Source organism: Poecile atricapillus, chromosome 4 (assembly GCF_030490865.1).
Source record: "Poecile atricapillus isolate bPoeAtr1 chromosome 4, bPoeAtr1.hap1, whole genome shotgun sequence".
NCBI lineage: Eukaryota > Metazoa > Chordata > Aves > Passeriformes > Paridae > Poecile > Poecile atricapillus.
This window is the reverse complement of record NC_081252.1, coordinates 60,957,240-60,973,921: the sequence shown is the minus strand read 5'-3', so window position 1 is coordinate 60,973,921 and position 16,682 is coordinate 60,957,240. Positions and strand designations below refer to the sequence as shown.

General features: G+C 35.7%; 1 protein-coding gene across 1 annotated transcript in view; it reads right to left on the bottom strand.

The window, feature by feature from the left end:
• The window catches only part of LDB2 (LIM domain binding 2), a 363,923-nt gene that overhangs the window by 248,942 nt on the left and 98,299 nt on the right, over positions 1–16,682 (bottom strand). The gene's annotated exons all lie outside the window — the stretch shown is intronic.

The window sequence follows — 16,682 nt, the reverse complement described above, 5'->3', positions numbered from 1 at the left end:
GAAAGATGAGAATCTAGTCTAAAAGCATTAGCCATTTCTGGCTTTAATTGTGGCTTAAATCACGCATTAAAAAAAAACAAAAAAATAAACAAAGCAAAAAACAACCACCACAAAAAAACCAAAAAGAGCCAACAAAAAACAAAAAACCAACCAATAAAATAAAATAAAAAATCCCAGAAAACCAACAACCAAGCCAAACACAAACACCTAAAAAAATATTTCTCTACCTCTTTGTTTCCATGACCATTACCAGATGAGCAGATAGGTCTCAAGCTGCAAGTCAGATAAGGAAAAGGAATTGTTTCTTACTATATTCACAATACATAGCACAAGACATGAATGATCACAAAGTAAACTCGGCTATAGACATTTTTAATAAACACTGACTAATTGGAGAAATGTGTCAACCCTGGACTGTAGGCAGCCTTGAGCTCATGCAGTGCAAACTTGAATCACTTTCATCATAGAAATACTAGGTGAATGAAAGATTAGGCTAAAACAAGGTAGATCACTAATAAACTCAAAATACAGAAGCTTTATGTACCTGTCTCCCCATGTGCATTTTTTAAGTGGATTTATGTATGTAGTAGCTGTTGTCTTTCACTCCTGGAAAGCTTCCAGCATTGGCTGGCTGTAGGAAATGTTAAGCAACCCCCACCCCTGAATAACTACTTGGCTTAGAAGGATTGATTGTAACTTGTGCAACATGCTTCATATTAAGGACTCCTCATCTTCAAAGATACTCTTGAAACAGGGAATTAAGCACTTACATTGCATGCTTTGCAAGTTTAGCTCTGTGCCTCTTGATCATCATCAAAGTTGCCCTACAGAAATATTCCTCCCTCAATTTGATACCAGTATTTGAATTAAAAAAGATTCTGTACAGTATTTTAGAAACATTAAAGGCAGCACATCCTAGCGTAAAATCTGGCTTGCTATCATAATGGTTTTGTGGTCTGCAATTCTAATAATCATAAGCCTGTTTATTGAGGATGAGGAAAGAAAACATTGTGGGGCAATGTAGCTTGCCATGCCCATTATGGGCACTCCTTTGGATTTTCTTTGTTAACTTTTTTGAGATAAGCATCTCATCTAATCAAAATATGAAATCTGCTCTGCTGCTTCACGAATGAAATACAGTGTCTTGTGTCTTGTGACTGTCATTTTCACCCTTGTCCAATTTGTTATCAAATGGAACTTCCACATCAAAGAACAAACTTTGTGGAGGTTCAGTTTTTAATTTCTCCCTCCCTTTTCTTTCTACTGTCTCTATATGAAAAGGAGAAGGGGGGAATGTGAGGAGGTGTCTAAAATGCGTTAGAAATACTGAAGAATTAAAAGACATTTTAATGCTAATTAAAATATGAAGGAACTCAATTTTCCAAGGTGGCCATTTACCACAAGATTTGTGTTCTAAATGATGCATTTTCTATAGCTTAGTGCAGAAATGAGTGTTTCTATTAAATTTAAGAGAAAAAATCCCTGCTTTTTGGGGGTCTTGATATAAGGAGGTATTTACTTGGACCATGTATGCCAAACATAATTGAAAGATAGTTATTGGTGTGTAAAAAATAGATTTGCAAAGATGGCTAGTTAACAGAAAATAAAGACATGTATTTTGGGGATTTACCAGAAGAGATTGTGTCCAAAATCCAGTAGAGCGAGAGTTCAGCATCAAGCCTGGTTTTATTAATCTCATCTTAAATGCTCCTTGCTAGGTTTCATCAAAACACACATCACCCAAATTTTTAAAAGAAAATCCTTGGGGTTCATTTTTCAAATTCAGGGTGAATTTTGCCTCGGTAATTTGCAGGATTAGGAATATCTACTAAATGGCTTTGTCTCTATTTTCAGAAATGGGATTCAATAAAATCTATATTCTGCATTAGCTGCAAATTTATGCAAAGGGATATAGAAGAAAGCAGCAATGTCACATTAAAACTCTTTCAAGCTAATATCTAATCTGTGCAACTTCCAAAAAAATGCATCTGAAAGAAAATGTCAGTGCTATTTAGCTTAAGATAGGAAACTGAACAGAAATTTAAATGACAGGGGTCTTTTTACAAAGAGATAGTGCCATTTTTTAGCAGAGACATTTCTCTTCACAGGTTTTTCAAATTATATGTTCTTGTGAAGGATGTTAAATGTCTGGGTTGTAAATTTCAAATTGTCACTGCATGATGAACTCCAAGATGAGAAAGAAAGGAAAAAATTACTTGTTTTTAATTCAAACTGAACATAAGCTATTGAAAATTCATATTTCATTTGTGGATTTTGCTCAACATTCACATGAGCTGTAAGTGCTACTTCAAGGCTAGCTAGCAAAAATGAATCAGAAAAAAATATGAGTTGTGCTGCTGTTATTTCACCATCTTGAGGTAAAAATTAGGGCTAAATAATGTAAATAAATAAAACCAGAATTTTCACTTTATAAGAAATTTTATATAAATTTTTGACTTCCTTTTATAATTAAAATAAATAAACTTCAGCTTCCTATAATTATCTATATAATTATATATATAATTATATATATAATTATATAACTTCTTATAATTAAAACTGATAAACTCCAGCTATTTAGTTCAGTTTGACTTTTGCATGATGCATAGTATCCAAGGAAATTACAGTGTTCTATCCCAGGAAGTTATACACATTCTGCATTGATTCTATCAAAAACTTTTAAAATGAAACTTCACCAGAAATGGCTGATTTGCCATGCAAAGTTTAATTCTGAGAAAACATTCATTCCCAAGAGAAACACTCTTGGCCAGCTCTGGAAAGGATGCTACACAGCGATGCTGACAAAACACAGTAAGGTTCTACCTAAAGAGTGTGTAACATTAATATCTCAAGGATTTTCTCCAAAATTTGGAGTTTTGCTAGGTTTTGCAATAGTTTAAGTTGCAGATATTTGAGAGGGAAATGAGAAGGACAGATTTTTCTCAAAGAATCATGAAGATATACTTAGTTAAAATGGATGTTGGGAGCTTGCATCAACAAGATCAGATTTGAAATTGTTCAGAGAACTGTGATCCTCTGCACCACTAAGTGAACTCACACAGCTTTGGGCAGACACAATCTTTTTGTACCTCAAGCTACACACAAGCTGCTCCTTCTAGGGCTGCTGCAAGGCTCATTTAGCTCTTCTAAAGGACTCTGAATCTCCTGAAAAAAAACCCATGTAAGCTATTGCATGCTGTCCAAATCAGTCTTGGCTCAAGAGCTGTTTGTCTTGGAAACAGTGAAGTGTCCAGGCATGTTACTGCAAAAGCCCCTATTTTTGAAAGAGCTTCAAAACAAAGTGCTGCAGTAATATGGAGCAAGCAGCTAGTTTAGTCCCTTGATTGTCTTGATAAGAGGATTTTTAATTATTGTGCCAATAACAGGAGTGGATAAACTAGAGAAAAAAAAATATTTGCCATCAACAAGAGAAATAAATCCCAATTTACGACCATAGGAGAAAGTAATGGAAAGGCTGCTGATAGATTAACCAATGCCTCTTTCCTCTCACCCTTCTTAGACAAAACACACACTGATGTGGGTTTATATCTTTTTAAACAGAATCTTTTGGATCTTTTATGTAGTGGAAGTGTTATGTGCTCTAATTCAAAAGGGATTTAAGGAAACCAAGTAAAACTGAACAACTGGGGTGGGGAGGGAGAGAAAATAAACTTGAACAAGCATTTCCTTGTACATCAGATTCCAAAGAGCATAGCAACTAGTTTTTTGCAGATATGAAATACAATTTTTATTTATAGATGTGTTCCCCATGTGTTCACCTGTAGAATTCATTCCAGTGTACCAGGAAAAAATATTGTATTGGCTTCATAGCCACCATTTGCTGCACACTCCTGGCAGTTTCCAAAATGTCTCGAAAGAGAATGCATTCCAGCTGTCTCCTGCACTCATCCTCTGCCTGAGATGCAAGCATAACAATGCAAAGAGAACAAAGCTACTCCCCTAACAAAGGCAGCATTAAATACTGGCAAAGAAATAAGAACGAAAATATTCTTTTCAAACATAGGGAAAGCACACAAGTTCACATTTTTTCTCCTGCTTGTTTCCTTAGTAAGGGTTTGTGTATCTCAGAGATTAAAAATGTAACACATACTTGCTTCAGTTGCTATGGTAATTCTGTGGGGTTTTGGCTTTTTTTTATTATTATTATTATTTAACTGAATAGCACTGTAAATAGCTATATAAATGTCCAGAACACAAAACACAGCTTTGCCCCAGGCATCTCCTATTTACACACCCCTGGTTTTCGGCAAAACTTCATTATTGTTGCTTTTAATGAATATGCACACTCTATGCATTGAAGCAAATCTGAAGCAGAGAGGTACAGGAAATTGAATCCCCACTAATGAACAGCATGGTATTTGAGACTGTTTTAGAACCCAAATGTCACAGGTGTTCAGGTGGAAATTATTTGTCATCTTACGAATTCAGAAATGGAAGATTATGAACAGGACTTTCAGAGTGATCATCTTTTCAATATCACCAACTCACCACTAGTGGAAAGGAACCTTTCTGGTAGATGTTCTGGAGAAAGTTAGGAGAGACTGAAAGATTTGAAATCAGCATTTGCTGCTATGCATCTCTAAGGGGAAGAAAGGGATATATATTCCCATGCATCAGAAAACTTTGCAAATTAAAAGTATCCAAAATCTCGAGCATGCTAGCAGTTTTATGACCCAAATTATCTAACTTAATAGGATACTGACAGTACCTGTCAAGCATCATTAATAGCAGAAGATGTGTTTTTCTGAAGGATTGGAGAAATACAACTGAAAAAAAAAAAAAGGTAGAGTCAGACAAGACATGTGTCTGATAAAGGAACATCTCTCCAAAACTGGGTTTGATAGCAAGACATGTTCAAGCACAATCGTTGAAATGCAAAAGCATTGCTCCAGGTGCAGTCAGATCCATGCTCCATGCAGTACCAAGTGTGGAAGCATCAGTGCTGTGTGCCTGCATGCAGGCAGCACTTTTCAGAGAGCAGGGAGAGGTAACATACAAACACCAATCCATCAAAGTGTGGGTGGAGCAATGCTCTGGAGAGCAATTTTAGCATGCAGAAAGATGCAGAATACTAAAGCCGTAGGTTATGGAATAAGAGCTGATCAAAATTAATTGTTGGGGCTATACAAGGAGAAAAGTAAAATATGAGGCAGAAAACAGAAGAAAAAAAGGAAAAGGAAAGTAAAGAGGTAATAAAGACATGTAGCATCTTTCTTACAAGACATGTGGATTGGTTAGGAGGATATTATACCTTTCTAAACTTTTCTGGCATGTGTTATCTTAGGTCTCGTACATCTGCATTTTCTGAAGAAACTTCAAATAAATTTGGTCTTCTCAGAGCAATCCCTAGACCACAGTATTTTAACTATGTTCTGAGTTTCTTATGCAGACTGGTTCCCTCTGTGCCATCCTCCACAACTGTGCACCAAGTGGGATAAATAAGTCTCTTTAGCAAAAAAAAAAAAGTTATATTTAACCGAAGGAATGATCCCCTTAAGGAAAATGTGGGGGTTTTTAAATATCAGTCTATCTGTAGATATATTTATGTGCCTTATCTAAAGGCAAACCACTTCCTGAAAAAATCGGTAGGTCAGTTTTATCCATCCACCTCATGGATTCTCCAAAAACGAATCCACCTCTCTCCTCAAAAAGTCAAACCACCAGTTTATCTTTCTGCCTTCTTGAATTGTCCCACCTGTTTTTGTTTCTGAAGTTGAGCGAAACAAAAGGTAAAATTGACCAGCCTGTATAACCAGAACTGTCCCTGAAGGCCAAGGGTTTAGGAAGTGGCTAATCTGTGGCTCAGCCTTTTCATTCCTCTCTTTTCACTTTTTCTCTACTATGCTAAACACATAAATCCATATAACAAATAATCTATAGCTAGTATTCTATTTAACATAAAGACATCAATTCAGTTTAGCAATATAGTGTGCTCTTTGAATAAAAGCAGTAGGGTAGATATTTTCAGAGCAGTTAAAAGATATAAACAAAAAAGCAGTTTACTTTCTCCTTTCTCATGAAGTTAATGCAGAGTTTCTGCATCTCTCAAGCTCTATCAAGCTGTAAAAGAATTAAAACATACTTCTTTATTGCTTCCTCTTCAAGTGTTAGTTATTCAGTTGCCAGGGTAACATGAAAAGCAACTGCATAGCTCCAGAGTACCAAGGTTCATACTGCCTGATAGGAGTGATATAGAAAACCAGCATGCTGAACAATAGAAATACATTCCAAAGCAAATACAAAGTAAAAAAGTAACTATTCTATATATAAGAGAAACCCAAGACGTGACTTTAAAAGTTATTACAGGCCCCCTTGAGCAGTGCTGCAGTCTCTATTAATTATTAATTGTCTGTATCCTTCCCTTGGCATCTCATCTTCCTCCTCTGCTCGGGACCACTTTGGAAGACCTGTGCTGATAAGATGCAAGGAACTGACCCAACTGTGCTCAGAACCTGCACACTCTGATCCCAACTTCCCATGATTATAATTTTATTGATTACACGCTACACCATCAGCAGTAGCTCTGATCTGATATTTGAGATACCTCTTGTCAGCCCAGCTTTAGTCATATCCATAACTACAGCTAGAGCTCCCCTAGCTGGGTGTAATTTCACCCCTCACCAGCCCTGTGGAAAGCAAAACAGAGTGGATGAACTTAGAATTTCTAGCCAAACTCTAAATATGAACAACTGCTTGGCTTTGAAAACTAAATTTCCAAATATCAGCTGGTCTTCAGGCCAGGAATATTGCTATTTGAAAGGTAGCAGTATGAGCAAAGATGACCTTCTCAAGACAGAATGAAGAAAAATCTGGAGGACTTGCATCTGTGTGCTCCAAAATTGATTTTAGTATAACTCCTATTTCTAATTTGGCAATGTGGTCAGCTAAGTGGAAGATACAAAAAGACTGAAGTTAAAAAGGTCTCAAAGGAGGATCCAGGAAGCCCACACATGCTCATGCCACTACAAAAAATGATCCAGACTTTTGAGTATATGCACATATACTCATAGGAGGGATGCTGATGGCTTATTACTGATGTTTATTGTTTTGGGTCTCTTAAAAGCATCTAGATTTCAGAAGAGATTTGAAACCATGTTCCTAGAAAGTATCCCAGGAGCTAGTAATGCCAATGGCAAAGGCGGATTAGCTGAAGAACAACTATTATCTTCAACATATTTATTGGTGGTTGAGATTAAATGAAAGGAACTTAATATATACCTATGTCTGTTCTTTATTAATTGAGTGCTGGACAAGCAAACACATAGAGACACCTGTATAAATCTCATCAATCCTTCACCTTCATGGTATTTTACATTTTTTACTCTATTTGGTTTTTACTTTTATTTATCTGGTGCTGAGAAAACCTTCTTGTTAATTATGAATATTTTTTTCAGTGTATAAGCATTCAAACACTTGTTAAAAAATTTGAAGATACATCAGTTAGAGCTCACATGGCACTACCAGTGTCTCTTGGTCTTTCAGGATTTTCAGGCTTTTTAAGAAGGATTACTATTGCTAAGTATAAGCACATTGAGGTATTACTTTAAAAATGAAACATAACATTTCTCATTATATGCTTAGCAAGAATTTTGCTTTGATTTGTTCTTCATAAAAAAGTTCATGTCCTCTAAAATCAGAAAGAAAACAAGAGAAATATTCATGCCTGTACATTAAGTAAGCAATAGTTCAACAGCCAATTAATCCATCCATGATATTTAGATGAAGTAAAACCTATTCAGTGATGTTAAGGAAATATATAATTCATAAAAATACTGCTATGAAATATTTTTTTATAATTCTGTTCTACAATATTTATGCTCTTATGACATTAATTTCTAAATTAGTTTTGGTGTTAATTACAAAAGAGTAAATTTATATATGTGTGATAAGCAACATTTTATATTGATCATATCCATATAAAGGCATATTTTCCAATTAGCAGCATTTTTTTAAAAAGCTTATGTAGACCCACAGTCTTCCTAATAAATTGGTTTGGGGTGTTTTTGTTGAGGTTTCTTGCACTTTAAACTGGGCTTTTTTTGGCTTTGAAATCATTATTGAGATAAAGTTTCCAGTACAATAACCCTAGCTAATATCTGATGCTTTCACTTTCCTTTTACATCTCTGTTGTTCAAATGTCAGTGGTTTTAGCACTGAATTTAACCTTTACACATTTTTCTCTTTGCTCCTGAAACCTTTCTAGTTCTTTCCTCTGCTGGATTTGGCTGACAGTAGACCAGAATGCATCATGCACATACACACATTGCTGTTCAAATTCCTCCAGGCATTTCACAGCAATTCTATTGAATGACGTTGTTCTCTCAGAGCAGAACCTCAGATCTGAAAGCCTGTTAGATCCCTCAGAGGAATGTTCCAAACAAGGGAAAAGCCCACCTTTGTGGACTGTGATGACCTGGAAGGTCCTCAAACACTTTGCTGCTTCTTCACACGAGTTTCTAAGAGTGAAGAACTTGTAACCCTTGTGGTGCAAAAAGCTGCATTTGCTGCCAAACTAACACTGAAACCTGGAAGCACAGTTAGGAACTTCTTGTGAATCATTCCTCCACTGGATAACCTCAAGTAAATTTGAAGATAAGATACAAATCTATATTCCCTGTACTAAAAAAGAAAGTTGCCTTTACTTAATAGAAGACTATTCTGCAGTCTAGTATCTCAATTATAATGTCCATCTTATCCTGGGTAAAGCTGACTCTCTTTTAGGGACTCAAAGTAGGAACCAGATGTAGATTGCAGTATTCAAACAATTCCACGTTCTCAGTAAATGTTAAGTGGAGATAACATGAAGACATTTGTGATTAATTTCTAGTTAGCTATGGAACAACTGTTCTTTTTCAACACCTTTTTTATCCTCATAGCCTAATGAATCTCACATGAACGTTCACCCTGTTTTGTGATAGGGAAAAATGAGGCAAAGGAAAGGAAATTAAGTGGCTTCCAAAATTGGAGATGTACTGCAGTAATGCAGTGCAACAGTTCTTATCTGTTGTTTTTCCCATTGAGTCATGTTGTTTCCTTCAAGAATTGAAATATTAATCATTGACCATGCATGGCAGGGTGAGTGTACTGTTCCTGATCTCTGCCTATATGGTTGAATTTGCTTTTCTTGAATGCTATTACATACCACTGCCTCTCTGTAATATGGAGCACACAGCTGGTTTCTGAGTTTCTCTGTTTCCTCTGCTAGAGAATTCTGATTAAAACCTCAATAAAAGTAGCAGTTTATCAGCTGATGTGTTCCATAGGGCTAGCAAACATCATAATGCTTGGTGGCAAATGGTTAGCATGGATGTTTATTTAAACCTGGCCAAGCCTCTCTGGTTCTGGAAGCTGTAAAACTCCTAAGGCTAGGCTTATGAAAAAATTGTGTGCTAAGAGGATGAGCATAAATTCCAGACAACAGAAAGGAACTTTGCTTAATGTAAAAGACACACACAGGTTATAAGCTTGGGTCCAGTCTAAAATGAAATAGTTTGAAAGGAGATTTTCTTACAGTGCTGCCATCTCTGAGTTTGGCTAGGTCCCCAGAAAAGCCGAAAAGAGTATTTTTCATATTTTGATTATTTCTACTGCCAGTTTTCTTCCACGCCCAGAAAGCAAGATCACAAAATCCCACTTTTATCACTCATGGAATACAGTATAAGCCCCTAAAATGAAAAAGAAAAATGCAGGTGACTAAGATTATCCCTTTTTTTTCCCCCCTGGCATCTTACTCACTCATTAAAGCCACACATTTAAATGCTTTGGTACCTCATCCAACCAGGTACTATCAGCAAGTCTATGAGAATTTCTTGGAATGTGGATCACTGGGGAGTGCCTACTTTGGAGCTAAACTCTAAAAAAGACATGATGTTGGTAAAGTTTTAGTTCTCTCACACTTTCTCAAACAGTAGGCTTTCAGTGATATTGCTTAACTGACAGAACTGTATTAACATTATCTATTTATATATACATATATATATCTACACATATGTATGCATGGCACACATTTAGAATTCATCTAAACCTCCACTGAAAGAGATCAAGTCTCTTCAGAATTTAATGGGAGGGGGCTCAGGCCTTTCATATATTTATTCTGCAACTGGCATTTATATGCCCTCATCCTGTTCCTGATCCAAGCCTAGTGAAATCAATAGAAAATGGCATCACTTGACTTCAGCGTAAGAACAGTTGGTCATTTAGTCAAAACTGGTAGTTTGAGATCATTTCAACAAATCATCAAAAACCAGGGTGGGAGAAGTGAGAAGCCATCTAGTCTATTCTCTGCTTCAGCAGAGTATCAAATATAACTACCATATTCCTGACAGATGTTTACCCAATCTGCTCCTGAAATCCCCCAGTGACAGTAATTCCATGATACTGTCAGGAAATTTCTTCCCAAACTAAAATATTCTGATAAGAATACCTAATATCTAGCCTGAATCTTTCTCTCTGCAGTTTATGACCAGTATTTTCTCTACCTACAGAAGGAAAAGAGTTTCTCCAGTTGATTCACAACTTTCTCAAAGTGTTGTGCTTGTAAATAGACACATTTCTCCAGCTGAGGCAACATCTGTCCTGAGTAGATGAAAAAGATGGACCAGACAATAGTCATCTCTCCATACCAATAAAACAGCTGACCTTTCTCCAGCAGTGTGCCATTGCTGATCTGTGCTGCCCACTGATAAATGTTCAGCTTGCAATGTGCTGTGCCTCTCAGACCTCCAAAAACACACCCAACTCCTTTGTCCCTGATCTTATCTTTGTGTAATTGTTCATGCCTAAACCTGTACTTCCCTTCCTTGAACTCCATGCATTTTTTCAGATTGTTTCTTAAGATGTTTGAATTGGATCTCTTGCTTCCCAGGACTTTTGGTTTTTTCCCAGCTAGGCACTGTAAATTTAGTACATATGCTCTTTCTGCTGCTATCCACTCCATTACTGACAACATGCAATTCACCACACCCAGGAGAGATTCTTGCAGAGCCCTACTCAGTGTCTGTTCCTGGCTCAACACATAACCTGCCAGAGTTTGAGAAACATTTGGATAATGCTCTCAGGCACATGGCGTGACTCGGGGTGTCCACTGCAGATCTAAGAGTTGGACTTGATTATCCTTGTGGGTCCCTTCCAATTCAACATATTCTATGATGCTACTGTATGTACTGCTTCCCAACCAGTATTTTATTCAGCTTACAGTGATTTGATCCAGACTGTGCCATAAGACAACGACAAAAGCCTGGGTACAAACTAGATGTATGACATTATTTACTTCATATTTATGCTGTTTGTTACCTTATTAAGCAAAGAAATTAAACTAGTTTGACGCATTCCGTTTATAAATCCATGGTAGCTCTTATTCTCTCCTTGTTACACACTTGTTAACAAACCTTTGTTATCTGTTCCAGTGCTTTTCCAGTGACTGCTGCTAAGCTGGAGGGTGTGTAAGTCCCCAGCACTGCTAGTGCTGTGTTTCACAGGTAGACAGTGCCTTTTTCTGCCTCCTGTCACCACATCCATGAATGAACTGCTTGCTCAGGGCTGTGACACTGCTGACACCTATTCTTGAAGTACTCTGCAAACTTCATCAAGTCCAACCCAAATAAAATGGGCATACATATCTTTCAAATTCATTCATCTATTATCGTTATGTCTTCCCAGTGTTTGTATAGATGTGGTTTTGTTGATTTTTTTAAATTCTAAACTAATCTTCAAAACATTTTATCTTGTCTTACCAGGATACCAAATACAATATGAAATGCCTAATGCATGCTCTGATTATTCCCTGCAGCACTGTGAACATTACACTGACTGACACATCAGCAATAAAATTCTACACAGTAAAATAAGTCACTAAAAATCTAACATGTTAATTACAGAGGCACTTCCTTGCAATAACCCTGAATAGAAGACAGATTGTGAAAGAAGCCACTAAAACAAATATAAAATTTAGGATACTTATTCTTTGCCTTTCTTAATTTTCTTTAATTGAAAAAGGGTTTCTTCAGTAATTATCTGTGAATAATTAAATATTCTAAGTCTACTTATTTCCATGTATTTTTCTGTTTTGCTAATAGTCATCCAAATTTCAAAGACATAATTATAAAAACATGAGCGGCAAAGAAGCTCAAAAATATTTTTGTGCCACAATATTAATTTTCTTAGTGGTTCCTTGATTCAAAAAAATTTTAATATATAATTGTCTTTAGTTCCAGAGACTGCTCTTTATTATAGATTTGAGTTCCTTTAATTATTCATGAGATATGCCCTGATGATGTAAAATACATTCCAAAACCTACATTTTTTTTTAATACCATGGAGTGCAAGTAAATTGGTAGCCCATAGTAACAACATATGTTTATAATTATGATTACCATCAGGGAATTCAACCTTACTGAAGGATAGAAAAGAGGCCCAAGCAGGGAAACCTCAAAAAATCTATGGAACAAAAAAAAAAGGAAGAGAAGGAGAAAGTTGAAATGGGAAAACCACTCTTGAATAATGGATAAGACTCAGTTGTAAAAACAAGCACAACTTTCAATTGACTCTGCTGCAGAAACTCTAATATTTTAGTGGGCAAAAATATTTATTAACTAATTATTTTCACTGTTCAACTGATCTGTGCAATGTTCCCCTTCTAAGCCCCAAGCATAAATTCTCTGAATTTGTCACAAAAAAAGCTGCTAACTGATCGGCTACCTGACAGCAAGAATAAAATGCTGCAAATGCTGCTTTATGTTATTAATATAGTATGCATACATTTAAAAGTGCCATAGCTAATGCTGAATTGCTTCCATTACAAAACTCATTTTATGAGTGTTCAATAACTCAGCTGTTTGAAATCACACTGAGCTGAAGTTGGCAAGCTTCACTTGTGTGTGCACAGAAGATACGACTTTTACAGCCCATAAGTGAAAGTCTCTAAGTTGTGGATGAATCCTGGAAGATTCACATTTAGAGTTTAGCCTGACTGAGAAAAGCCCTCAAAATTCTTGGACCTAATGAAATAAAGGGAAAATATTCCAAAATCGTCAGTGTTCATTCTATTAAATTCAGCAGGTTCAAAAAAATCAGAGTTCCTCTGAGTTGCAGGTACAGATTTATCAAGATATTTTTTAATCTAAAAAAAATCTAACTCAGTAAATGGAGAAGATATATTACTGTTAGTAAGAGGTGACAATTAATTAAAAATTAATTAAAGGTCTTTCAAATAAATTCAAAATTTTGAGATTTTTGATTTTTGAGATTTTCTTTATGTTTTCCCATAGATGAATTATTTTCTAAAGAAATTTCAAGCTAGGTAAATTTTGTAATTTTAAAAATAGATAAAATTCAAATAACAGTTAATTTACATGATCAAATCTTTTGAGGTATCTTCAGAATGGTGCTAGACTTAATTCACAGTGACTTGTTTAATGCACCTTGTTTTATGTCATTGAAAATCTCTTTTCATGTTGAAAAATTACTGAAGCTGTAGCATTTCTACATCTTTTCACACTGTTAGGGTGAATTAGAACATGAAGTTCATGAAATGTTGTAGGAAGCATCTCTCTTACCTGGCTTCAGCCTCGTTCAAAATGTGATTCAGCCTCATTCAAAATGTGATTCAGCCCTGAAGAGGCTACACCAGCCTGAAAAAAGCTCATCAGAGCTAAGGGAAGGAGAACCATTTGGCAGCTGTATTGCAAAAACAAAATAACCTGAAATCCATTATACCTGCAGGGCAGTGCCAACTTACAGGACTTTAAAGGTGTGTATATTCTAGTCCCAGCTTCAGGATTCACATGGTTATGATTGAATCTCAACTTTCTTTCTTTCTTTTATTTTTCTCTTTCATCATTTTTATGAACTGCATTTCCACACTTCATGGTTGTAGGAGAAAAAGTCTGATAAGGAAATTGTTCAAAAGCTAGTGAAAAGTAAGAATTCAGAAACAGGAGAAAGCTGAAAAGAGGCAGATCTTCAATAACATAGTGCACATGTCCTCTGGAGTGTTAGGTAATAGAATCTTTAAATTAAGTTAGTTTCTAGTTGAACTAATGATGATTTCTGATGCTTAATTGGAATGCAAAAAGATTAAATAATAATAAATAACAAACCTCATTGGAAGCAGTGTCATGCACTATTGGTCAAACATGTTCATTAATTCTCATACCCCAGGGTTTACACTGAAGAGGAAAAGCTGTGGACTGAAGTTTGAGGTTTTTTATTTAGTGGTCACATTCTCCTCTGAAGTACATCTGAAACACAGTAACCTATCTACAAATTTATAACTTTGTCTAGAAATACTATTGCTACATCCAGCCAAAATAGCCATTCCCCTTTAGAGTCATCCAAAGCTCTGGAAGGCTTGAACACTGGTTCTCTAGCAGGCAGTGATTTAACAGAAAGACCCCTACAGGAAGAAGTCACATTGGTCCAAAAACTGACTGCACTTAGATGGAGGTGTAAGACACAACTTTGTGACAGAGCCAGGAACAGCACCTGTAAATAATTTTCTGTTAAAAGAAACTTTTGACCACATGAATTTCCTGGAAAAGAGGAAACTGGTATGGAAAAAAAATCCTCTCTTTGAATTCTTATTTCTTGATTTTGCTTGAGACCTGAGTCCTCAGACTTATCATTGTGGTAATTACTGGCTACTCCTGGCAAGTGTGAGGCTTTCTTTAGACTTTATAACTCAGCTTTCAACTTTTTCCTTTAGTCTCACAACAAAGGTAATGTTCTATTACTACATAATAAATAGTAAAGCCAATCTTAGGCCCTGTAAATCTATTCCCAGCAGAAATAACTGACTGGAGGGCCCCGTGTTTCTTTGAAATGTCTTTACATAATAGTTACATGGGAAAATCTTATGAAGATCTTTCATTCTTGCCTATATAATGCTGACTTTATCCCTGCACCTTGGATCTGAACTAGCATTACATGATCACTAAAAAGATGAAAGCAAATAGCCTTTCAGGCTTTGAGAAGTGGGAACTGATCACAGTTCCAGTTGACTTCAACAGTTCTTTGTATGCCTCACATCCCTGTGAACCACATCCTGAAATACTGAGCAGGTATGTCTTACCGCAGATTAATAATCTTAGCAACACATTTTTTATTTCTGAAATCAACTCTCAGAAGATAAAATGCTCAAAGTTGTTCTTATGTTGGAAAAATTATGTATGTATCTGAGGAATGTATGGCTTATAGCCTTTATATCTAATAACCAACTGGCTTGTTTCCAAAATATATGATGGATTGATGAATTGATTTGAAAATAAACCTGAAAGATCTTTTTAAAAAGTATTTAATAAACTGCAAGCATTTTATACCCATGCCAATAATAATTGGAACGATTACAAAATTAATATATTGTTACATGTATAAAAAAATCTTTACAGTTTCAGCTTCACAAACTTCTGGGAATTTAATGATTGGAAATTGTGACCAAAATCATAAGTACTGTTTAAGTATTTAAATAAATAGTGTTTGAAATTCATTTTAGCCAGACCCCTTATATTGCTGCTGAGTGATAGAACAATCAGACTTGAAAACTGCAATAATCACATAGTAAGGAAACAGTTTGGAATAGGAATATTGCAGGGAATAATACTTCATCTGGGGGTAGAAATAATTATGCAAATGATAGCGAGACATAGCGAAGGTCCCCAAGACTTAAAAAGTCTTCTAGATCCTAACATTATTATAGTTTTGAAGGGGTGAATCCACTCCATGGACTGACTTCCACTATCTGCTTGTTTTTTCATGCTTGTGATTTATAAGCACCTGAAACTTTTTGCATTCTTTAGTCTGGTTCAAGCTTTTTATGACTTGCTGTCATAGAGTTGAGACACGATTTTATTCCAGTTCATTAGCCCATGAACTCCTGATGACAGAAGATGTGGGTCTGCTTCCTGACATAAGGGGACACCTTTTCTTTAATATGGGGAAAAGGATATTTTTTTATTTCTGTTTCTTCTGACATATACACAATAAATGTATGTTTAAAGTATGCATTACAGATGTCAAAGAAAAAAAGAGAAGTATTTAGAAGAGCTTTTACTTAGGAATTTGAGTTCTTTATATACAAATACTTTCTTCAAAATTATACTGCTTCCACTTCATCTTGAGAAAATGGTGGGCAGTCACCGAAACCTGAGATGGTCTGAATGACTGGAGTATTGAAATATGATTATACACCAGGTGCATGGGTGGCAGTGGAGGGGCATTTATGCCCCTGCAACTAAAATCACAGGGTGACACTCTCTGCTGAAGACAATACTCATTTTAGAGCTCAAAGACAAAGGATCTTGAATGGAAGCAGACTAATGTGCTATGTGACAAAGTCCACAGCAAGGATCTGATTTTAAAAACCAAACATACACCCCCAAAATATAAAAGAATAAATTAAACAAAAACCAGGATCAAGTACTCTTTAACTTACAAAAGTGTGGAGGAGAAATATATACGGGGTACTTCCATTTGGAAAGCAGATGTGGAAACTCTTACCTAACAAAAAGCAAACTTCTTTCTTGCAGTTCAGCCAATAGTAGCAGTAAAATAACTTAAAAGAAGTTGAACTCAATATGAGATAACTATTTTAGATTGTTCTTAATATTAACTAAGGTCGAAATTTAAACTATAGATAGGATGTATAAGCATGATCTGTTGATTTCATA